The following is an 8356-nucleotide window of genomic DNA, read 5'->3' on the forward strand; positions in this document are numbered from 1 at the left end:
AGGTGGCAGCTACCTTATTTTTCAACTCAATTGTTTGAAAGGCCATTGGGTTAATTTGAAACCCATATATCGTAGAAGAGCTTTTAAGAGTGTTGAATTTCAAGAGCTTAATTCTATTTTTAAGTAATTCACAACCAGATCATAAACTTAGAAGGGAAAAATATAAACAGGTCCTTAAATTATAGCAATATTAACACATACGTTCTATTATTTTTAAAAAGTGACTCCGGAGTTTTTAAATTATGCTTTCATCCTTCGCCTATTTTTGTTGTATTTTGCTGTTAGACAATGAGAAAAAGTGCAGTCAAATGAAAGATAAATTAATCAAATGACAAGTGCTACACTTGCCAAAGCAGAATATAAATGCCCTTTATATCGTGCAACAGTCAAATTGAGGAGAAGTGACAAATTTAATAGATTTAAGATGAATCACCATTAAACCTGTTGGTGAAAACAGAGCATTATTAACAACAATATTGCAAACAAAATAAAATGAGCAGTGGATATTTATTACAATAATTCAAAGCACATTAATATTTCTACTTATTTATTTATTTATTTACAATATTACTATCTTTACTCAAGCATTGTTTAAGTTCTTTAATCTAGATTATCTAGGTTGTATAACCAATTGCATCCGAAGGCATAGTCCAATTGTGAGTGTATGTACGACTTGACAATAGATCCAAATTTAATTTCCGTTCCTCTACTCAAAAAAGAAAAAATATATATAAAATTATTTATTAATATAACTATTATTTCAAAGGTAAGTACATATTTAACATAGTTTAATATAGATATGTACATTCGAATTTGAGTTCTCTCTGTAATATTAAAAAAAAAAAAAAAAAAAAAAACAAGACTTTAATTATCACTCTTGAATTTGCCAAAAAAAATCTCGTGAACCGTTATATTTTAAAAATGACTCTATGGTACATTAAACTTGTTTTTTTTATAATAATTGTACACTAAAATGATATACAAGTTGTACGGTACACGTGCAGATGACGTGGAAAATTAAGATCCAATGCTGGAAAAAGAAAACTTCTTTTATTTTTTTTTTTCATTTGTACATTCTTTTAATTTGAAACATTGATTTATGTGCATGAATCTTTCCATCAACAACACATGAATCTTTCCTAGAAACAACAGTAAAACGCCATGAAAAATCAAAAATTTCTCCTCATTTCGTTCTTTCCCAACCCAATCACTGCCCGTTCTTGATGGAATCGCTGCTGTTATTGGCCAGCACATCCCTTTTAAAACCAATACCACCACCATTGTCAAAGAAGCAAGTGGGTTTTTGCTAAAAAGTCATAAAGAAACCAAGAAACTAAGAGACATTAGATGAAACTACCTTCGCTTCTGCAGATCTAAACCTCAAATAACACCATCCCTCTTTTCTCTCTCCCCTTTCATTTCTTTAAATTTTTTATCCAAAATTAAACTGAAAAAAGAAAAACAAGAGACAAAACGGATCTTAAGAAGTAGAGTTACTCAGGAGAAAAAAAATAGAAAATGATTGGCAATTAAAGAAAAAAAAAAAAAGAAATTAAAACCACAATAAAAGAAAGAGGACGCCAAACCCAATTGTTAAAGAAACAGAAAGATACGTGAGAAACAGAGAGTTTGGCAGCCAGATGAGAGAGGGGAGAGGAGATTGTCTTTTGAAAATATCCGAATCCGATATGAATTTGTGGAGAGAAAATTGGATGAGAGACAAAAAATTAATTTTCAATAATATATTAATTAATCTAGCAATAAAAAATATTTTTTAATGATTTAAAATATCATTTCGAAATATTTTATAGATCCGCGCACAGAAGGAGAATTGAAATTTACGCGCCTTGCTAATTAGATTTATGAGAATATAATGTTAATAATTTTGTAAGTTTCGGAGGGAGTATTTTATTTGATTATGTTCCGTTTCAATATCCGTAATAGGCAATAGAAAGAGAAAAATACAACAAATATAATTATACCAACAAGAATCTATTTAAACAATTAAAGTAATAAAATTGTTTAGAAGAATACTTCTTCTGTAGATTCTTTGAAACTTCGATCTACGCAGCTAAGTTGTCACAAACCACAAGTCGTCCAAGTGTCTGGCCTCTAGTGGTATCTATACGAATAAACAATAAAAAAAACTCTAAAACTATCTTAGAAGGTTGAGAGATTAGGTGCTAACTATCTTATGTTCTATATTTTGTTTTGTGGCTATAAACAATAATTGCTATCTTTAGATTGTCTCTTAAACCTTATATATGAAAACTCTAAGTCATAAATAAAATTAATTATAATTATTTATTTAAACATTTTAAATAAATAAATTATAACTAAAATATATATGTGTCTATTTATTTATTTAAACAATTTAAATAAATCACAATACATATAGTAATAGGATTTTCAATTTAATCAAGTATATTTATTTATTTAACTATTTAAATAAATAAATCATAATTAAAATATTAGGTTTATTTAATTTAAAATTTATGTTAATAAAATTTAGACATAAATCAATTAAGTCAATATTTAATAATTTAAGTAAAATTGTAATTAAATATAAATTACAATTTTGTCCTTAATGTCCTAAAACTTTTTTATAATCAAGTCATGCTTGATTCCATTTATCTTTTTCATATTCATTCTTATGTGTGTGACCTTTTAGGTTCTAAATATGTTGGCAACAAATGTAAATTAAATTAATTAATTACTATTTGAAGGTCAAATACATTGTTTAGCAATATGTCAAGACCACCCAAATATTTAGAAAGTCAAAGTGATTTGACTTAACCTTTCAGTGCATAATTTATCAGTATAATTAATATCCCTTCATCATTAATGTTCTGATTTAGTAATTAGACATGGAGTGTGTCTACTTTACTAAATCATGTTAATTCTCTTAATCTTAGCCATTGATCATTTGCTAATTTTATTCTACCTAGCGCAAGGATTTCTTAACCAATACTAACAGAGAACAATTAGAACATTTTTCATGATTTACCTAGAGTGATGAATCCTCTCTTAATTACACAAATATCTCCATACAATTCCTTCTATGTCCAAAAAATTATTGTTTATTATTTATGAATGAATAGTGTGAACGAAAAACCAAAACATAGTCATCCCATACAAGATAGCTTAGTAACTTCAAGTTAAATGTTCACTTACGCAACCATCACTTAAGTATTCCATAGACACAAGTAATTTTCCATATGGAATTCTCATGCAGGTCAATTCAATAGACTTGTTTAAATAACAAGCACCTATATATTAGTTCTAGATATCACATATATCTCAACCTATGAGAACAACTGCTTTCCTAAGAAAAGAACATAATATTTACCAGTTTCAATAGCTCAAATCATCGTCTAATAATGAGGAGAACATTGACCAGGAATATTTAGAGACATTGCTTTAATGTAAATATAGAACTCATAATTATAACTATATTGTAATTTATTTCGCAAAGTAGTATTGTCTTATGGACTTTATCTTTTACAAGATTCAATCAATAGAATATCAAAGATAAATAAATACCTCTTATTAATAATAAAATATTTATTACATAAAATATTATACCCAAAATATAACCAATAAAATTGGCTATTATATAACTAACAGATTATGTTCCATACTTAACCATTTGATAAAAAGTTTATGATTCCAGGTAATATAACAGTGAAATTTGAGTCCTCTCATTCTGTAAATATTAATGAACTAGGTCAAGTCTCATGCTAAGCGTGAGTTGCTTTATTATTATTATTTTGAAAGGATTGTTTTATTAGTATATTATAATTTACAAATTATATTTACTAATAAATTAACAAAAAAAAAAAAAGGATCTCTTAATTAGGAAATAAACTCTAATTAAATTTATCTTTATAGGTTTAAATCGATAAATATAGTCATATATATAAAGTTTTAAAAATGAAAACTAATTTTAGAGTCTTGTTTAGTAGTTTCTTCTAAAAATAGAAAAATCGAGAGAGAGAGGGAGAGAGAGAGTACAACAAATTAATTAATACTATGGAACAAACTTTATTTTGCATTTATGATTACTTCATTCAAGTGTTTGAGAAATTCAGCCAATCCGCAGGGTCAGGTTTCTACACCAATAAAATTAAATTGTTTAACATCACCACAAACAAAAACAAAAGAAATGGTGGTGTAAAGGCAAAACTTTATATTAGTATAAACCTAATACATACAAAATCTTTCTTTTATGCTTGAAGTTATGCTGAAATATAGAAATAGTTCATACTAACATAAATTTTTGAGTACTAACAATTAATAAAGGCAACAAAGAACACTAAAAAAAAAAATAAATTGAGGAATGCATGTGATTCTAAACAAATTGACGCTGAAACAATGGTATAAATCGAAATTTAAAAAGAGACGATTGCAACTTCAAAGTTAGATGAAACAATTGTAAGCATATAACTCCAAGTCATATGGCCTACACAATTTTGATTGAATATCATTGCCAGATAGGAACAATGACGGAAGCAAAAAGCTCTTCCTGAAATTTTTTCTTTAAATCCTGTAAATTAAATATTTGATTCAAGAACTCAATCTGTTAAGATCAATTTCTAAGAAGAACGAAAATTTATCCAATAATCAACTCCTATATGCTGATATTATTATAAATAAGCAGAAAATTTTAAAGAATGACCACAACAAGTAGTCAGTTCATAGGGATAGAATTTTTGTTGTAAGCTCCACTTATATTCCATAAGCCTATCCTAAGAAACTCTTCTCCACTAATTAAGAATTTGCGCATCCCATAGAATCAACAGGTCTTTTTCATGGTTATAATGAGGATCTGAAAAAAATTGAGGGTATTAAAAAGAAATTGGATTTATTTTAAGTTCAAGTAATATGTGATTGATCTTAGTTAAAAATATTTTTGACAGTTTTTTCTTCTTTTTCAATCACATTTCCTCACTTTTCCTCCTCAATATTTTATCTTGGAATTTTCTTTCTTTTTCCCATTTTTTCTTTTGGGAACTTGAGTTTTTCTTTTTCTTTTTATTCTTTTTGTTCTTTCTTTTTCTTTTTCTTTTTATTTGACTTTCCCCTTGGCTTTTGGATTTCTTTAGAGAATCAGTTTTTTCTTTTAAATCTCAACTTCCTACCATTTCAATTTTTATTTTTAACTGGAAAATATAATTCACATAAGAATGATAGATAAAGACTTTCAGGCTTGGTGATTTATATTTCAAGTTTTCTTTAAGAAAGAATTCAGATTTTTAAGCTGCAAAGGGGCTTATCAAGGGATTAATGTTCAAAGGGTAGAAAAAATGTTGTCGGTACTTGATGTAACTTATTCAAAGAATGGCTAGATCATTTTTTTAAGGAGACACAAAATTCTTTCTATTTCGTCTCAAAGAGTTATAAAGAAGGTTTTAGAATCCAAATGAGTGAGTATTTTCCTACTAGCTAACTGATTCATTATAACCAATTCTTTTAGAATTAACTACAAGAAATAATGATGCATGATCAACATTTTCGGAGTTAACTACTGAAAGAAAGTTTATTTCTTCTTTAGAAATAGAAAATAAAATTTTGAGCTCTATCCTTAAAATAATTAATTTACTTGATTTACTGAAAAAGAAAGAATTGGAAAAGTAATGAATATTAAGTGGAAATTTTTGAAAATATAAAAAAAAAAATTTAATTTTATGTTTTCCTCCCCTATGCTTAAATTAGACATTGTTCCCAATATTTAATCATAAAATAATCAAGAGTGAGAGAAAATCATACTTGATAATGAATATTAAGTGGAAATTTTTGAAAATATAAAAAAAAAAATTTAATTTTATGTTTTCCTCCCCTATGCTTAAATTAGACATTGTTCCCAATATTTAATCATAAAATAATCAAGAGTGAGAGAAAATCATACTTGATAGTGCTGATCTTGATCGTAAAATATATCTAAATTAAGTGTGGGATCAACTAAAAAGGACTAATAAAAATATTCTTTATGTTAGTCATAAAAGCACAACATGCAATAGAAATAAGTACTAAACATGCAAATAAAAATACATAGTATGATACATAAAGAAAATGAAAATGTGCAGAAAATAGTCCTAAGCATCAGGTGGTGCAAGGTGATGGTGGGTCTATGGAGGGAAGAAAAATGAAGGTGCATCGGTAGGCACTGACGCGATTGTCGAAGTCGTCGATATGTTGTTGCGTCTTTTTGATTACCCGCCAGTATACGGATCGCAACGTAGTAATAAAAAGATCGATCCCACGAGGAACAGGTTATGTACACTTTACTACTTATTCTTAACACTTATGTTTACAGCAATACATATGTGAAATGATTAAATTTCAATTGTAGTTATGTTAAAATTAAATGTTTCTTAATTCTGTAGATAAATGTGTAGTAGTATACTTAGAAAAATTGATCATGCACTGGATTTTCTTTTTCTATAGCAAAACCTGTAACATGCAATAAATGAATCTTTAATCACATATAGTAAAATATAATTCAACCTCTTGGTATAGAATTACTCTATTTATTATATGTATTTCTACTTATAATAAATATCTCACTTTGTCAAATATTGAACCTAATTCTTATTCTTTGATTATTTCAATAAGACAGATTTAACTTTGATAAAATAAGTTAAAGGTGCATATGCAAATTCAACTAAATGAACTTTATCTCTTTGATCTTTACTAAGTTATTTCTTTCTGAGAATATAATTTAGCAAATTTGATTAAACAAAGATCAAAAGATAACTTAAAGAACTTTTATTGAATGAAACCAATTGATATTGTTGCTTTGTATAGAAGAGTAATGACGAACAACATACAACAAGTCTTTAATGAAACAAGAGAAAGATAGAAGTAATCAAACTCAAGCCTCCGGAGGGCGTCACACCTTGAGGAACTTCTTGGTGTTCTTTGCATAAACAATAATAAGTGACTCTCGTCAACTTACTTCTAAGTACTACTACTATCACACTTTTCTACTAACTTTTTCTTCTTTCTTTTCTGAGTGATTCTGAATGTTTTCTTCCTTCACTTGGATTGCTATTTATAGAAGAGTAGGATGATGTTGGTTGTGATGGTGATTAGTTAGCCAAAAGTTGCTTCAGATGACTCCTCTTGGGAAAAGTCCCGACCTGTGTATGGCAAGACATGATTTTCTGGTGAAAGGGCAGCAGTTGACATCTCCTGGGAACACGACTCGCACTTGCAATTTTAAGGATTGCGCTCGCGATTGTTGCTTATGAAGTCTCTGCCTCTTCTGGAGTGCTTTTCGTGCTCGCGCATTTCAAAGTCGCGCTAGCGAATTGTGTTTGGTGCCTTCTGAGTTTTCTGTCACATAGGTCGCGCTCGCGCATTTCAGGATGTGCTCGCGAATTGTTAGTTCTTCCTTTGCAGCACGACTTCATTCGCGTCGCGAATTCTTCTAAGCAGGATTTTCCATACTTTTGGTCCTCTTTTTTCTATAAAAGCAAGCCTTTTTATGCCTTTGCTCAAATGCATTTCTACAATCACTTTAAAACAAAAACAACACGAGAAAACGTAAAATGTATAAAAACAAACATGCAATCATGCAAATTATGCGATAATAACATAACCAAATTGCCCGCTTTGAGAGGCTATCATATATCTCCATCTGCTGCTGACTTTGACGGTTTAGAACTCATAAAATGTTAGTTTGTCCAGACTCTATGCGGTCGAGTCATTTTGTGATTTGAACTATATTTGGAGACATATCAACTCTACCTTGGTCCTCTAAGTCATCCTCACCTCCTCCTCCAAGGCTTTGAAGTGGATCGCCATCCTCAGGAGCTGGTAAAACTCGACGAAATTTGTTAATAAACTCATATCTCGCTCCCTGCCACTGAATCATATGCATATGTTTCCAAGTTCCTATGTCCAATCTAGTACTGCCCATAACAGTTAGGTAAGGTGGGTCAGTAATGTCAAACTCGGTCAGTCCCACCGCTAAAGCCGTGACTATATTACCAATTGCTATCATATCCCAGTTATCAAATAGGGTGGTGACAATATGCTCACAAATAAGGGGTCCTATGTTAATCTGCTATCTATATAAAAAGCAATAGAAGATAGAAAGATCAATCTTAGAAATTGAGCCCGGACTCTTCCCTCTAGCTAATAGTTTATGTCCCAACAGTCGGTGCAAAATCCTAACGCTGAATCTACAATGAACAAGGATTTTGCCTCGCATTTTTATAAGAAGGGGCCCCAAAAGTCAAACTCTGCCAAATATCTTCCGTGTCAAAATCCGATGGTACCATATATGGCTCATTATGTGCTTTGGGTAGTCTTAATAATTCAATAAATCGACCAAAGCATATTTCCCAAT

General features: G+C 29.4%; 1 long non-coding RNA gene across 1 annotated transcript; it reads right to left on the bottom strand.

Annotated features, from left to right (window-relative positions):
* Positions 1 to 1031: 1031 nt before the first annotated feature.
* On the bottom strand, positions 1032 to 1956 carry LOC149497607 (uncharacterized). The gene is made up of 2 exons (XR_016320156.1): positions 1358 to 1956; positions 1032 to 1256 (listed from the first exon to the last, which is right to left on the bottom strand). It is a non-coding gene; the product is annotated as an uncharacterized LOC149497607 (long non-coding RNA).
* Between the last annotated feature and the right edge of the window lie 6400 nt (positions 1957 to 8356).

Source organism: Jatropha curcas, chromosome 3 (assembly GCF_041381405.1).
Source record: "Jatropha curcas cultivar XTBG-Jc1 chromosome 3, XTBG_Jcur_1.0, whole genome shotgun sequence".
Classification (NCBI taxonomy): Eukaryota; Viridiplantae; Streptophyta; class Magnoliopsida; order Malpighiales; family Euphorbiaceae; genus Jatropha; species Jatropha curcas.